This window comes from Echinops telfairi, unplaced genomic scaffold, assembly GCF_000313985.2.
Source record: "Echinops telfairi isolate 266 unplaced genomic scaffold, ASM31398v2 ScPeMD7_7457;HRSCAF=8495, whole genome shotgun sequence".
In the NCBI taxonomy this organism is placed as follows: Eukaryota; Metazoa; Chordata; class Mammalia; order Afrosoricida; family Tenrecidae; genus Echinops; species Echinops telfairi.
The window spans coordinates 13,436,713-13,438,875 of record NW_022111357.1 but is presented as its reverse complement, the minus strand read 5'-3'; the positions used below and the strand labels follow the sequence as shown (position 1 = coordinate 13,438,875).

At 44.2% G+C, this 2,163-nt stretch overlaps 1 protein-coding gene across 3 annotated transcripts in view; it reads left to right on the top strand.

Annotated features, from left to right (window-relative positions):
- The window catches only part of ZCCHC17 (zinc finger CCHC-type containing 17), a 92,290-nt gene that overhangs the window by 4,801 nt on the left and 85,326 nt on the right, over window positions 1-2,163 (top strand). The window contains exon 1 of one of the 3 annotated variants that reach the window (XM_045298996.1): window positions 2,058-2,163. The exons of the other annotated variants lie outside the window; for them this stretch is intronic. The gene's annotated coding sequence lies outside the window, so the exon portion shown is untranslated. Of the gene's footprint in view, window positions 1-2,057 lie in introns of those variants that run through there. 3 annotated transcript variants of the gene reach the window in all.

Below are 2,163 nucleotides of genomic sequence, written 5' to 3'. Positions count from 1 at the left end.
GTCCCGAGGTCTAGTACCAGCAGCGTGTGTCAAATCACTGACCGCTCATTGCCTCAGTTTCCATTTTAAAAAGGTTTAATAATCGTGTAGTTCCTTCCAACTTCTACATTTTTAAAATATCATTGTATTGGGAGCTCTCATATTGGGAGCTATCATAACATTCCACAGTTCAGTCACATCAAGCAGGGTTGTACAATTGCTACCACAATCAGTTTCAAAATGTTTCCTTTCTTCTTGAACTCCTTGATAACTTTTACATTTTATGAATTCATCTTTTGTGCTTTCCTGGCTTTTTGCTGTTCTTCCTCATTCCTGCTTTTGAATATGTCCCCAACATATCCGTGCCTGGAGCTTGAAAAGCAAGAAGCTATTGCCATATGGTAGTTGTTGTAGAGCTCTGGTGGGCAGGGTGACGGTCAGGCTGCCAGTTTGCCATGTGAATGCCTCTTTTCTGCAGGCACACCCACTGTCTTCTATGGGACCCAAATTCCTTCTATAGCCTTCAGACGCCAGAATGTTTTCCCTCTTCTTCCTCGATTCATTCAAGCAGTCTCTGAAGACAGGCGCTGGGACCTCCGATTAATAGGGAGTGGTTCTTGGTTTCATGTTTGAGTGATCTGGCCCCAGCTCATCTTGGCTTCCACCATGAATGATGCCCTTCTGGTTACTTCAGAGTGATTCCTGTGATGGTGGGACCTAGTTAGCGTTAGCGCGATCTACCACGAACTGTGTTCTTTGTGAGACCGAGCAGTCTAATGATTGAAAGCGCAGCTTCTGCAGCTACTGTTCTTTGTTTACACTGCGTTAGCCGACTTGTCTCCATTCTTTTACCGAGGTTACATTTAAATGCACACCCCTTTCTCTCTCTCAGGGTTCTAGTTCATTCGTATTGCCATAGTATGTTAGGTGTGGGCATGTATTGAAGGTTGTAGTCTTTGATCTTACTAATTTAATATTATACAGACTTTTTTTTAGTTGTGGAAATGGGGGAGGATCTCCCCCCCCATTCGTACGCACATTAAAAAAAACCCTTTGACATAATCACCAAATTATGGAGAAATAGTGCAAATAACATTGAGAGTTTAGTTGATGGACAGTTTAGTTTTCTGTACAAAGGTAGCGTCATACATAACCACAGTATACTATTAAAATCCGAAAATTAGCAACCTCTTCTCCTTAGGCCTCCCGCGCTCAGGGTCTGGATGTCCATTCTGGGCCCCTGTTCTTCTCATGCTCCCTTCTCCCCTGACCATTTGCTTGTTCTGCCCCTTGCTCTGGGAAGGGTGTAGAGCAACTGAGTTCTTGTTGCTTCCTATAGTGTACATTGTACCGTTGCTGAAAATGCTCACGTGAAATGAAGCCCCTAGGGAAGATTGCGTGCCTTTAGAACTATTGCAAGGCAACTCCAAATGGTGCTTCAGTCTTTCAATGTATTTGACCGTATTAAGTATGGGGGTATGATCTAATCTGATTGGGCTATGTCTCAGGGTTTTTTTTAACTTTGTTTTCAAAGCAGCAGAACCTTTTTTTATCAACTTCAATCTTACACAGAAGCTTAAGATATAAACTGGATCAAAGCAGAGTACCCCTGTTTTGTATGCCCTCCGCTACTAATACCCCTTCCCTCCACCATGGCCCCCTCCAAGACCAAGAGGGCGAGTAGGAAGGAGCAGTAACCAACTTCTGCCCCCTTACTAAGGGTAGGTCCCTCCCCTCCCCAGTTGTTCTGGGGTGGGACTTGCCTAATTCTTTTTTTCTGGTGGGGGAGGGGGCAGTGTACTCCTGCCGCCCTTGGAATGGAGGCTCCCTGCTGGCTCAGTTGGCTGACCTCTTTGGCTTTCTTCCTGAACCCTGTGGAGACCTATGTATTTCAGAACTGGCTTAAAAAAAAATCAACATGAATCGGTTGATGAGCCTCTGAATAATTTCCACAGAGCCCTAGGGTTTCACAGAACATAATTAGAAAAATTGTAATTGCTGTCTTAAAATGGCACCCTCTGCTTTTCTGAAATTGTAAGCTTGTTCATTGTTTTATTTCCAGACTTACTCTCAAAGCTGCATGCCAGTTTTCATCTTGAAAAATCACGCGGGGTTTTTCATGCCACAGGAGGAGCAAGCAGGAGCGCTTTGTACTCGGTGGTTCATTCTCTTATCACAGCAGAA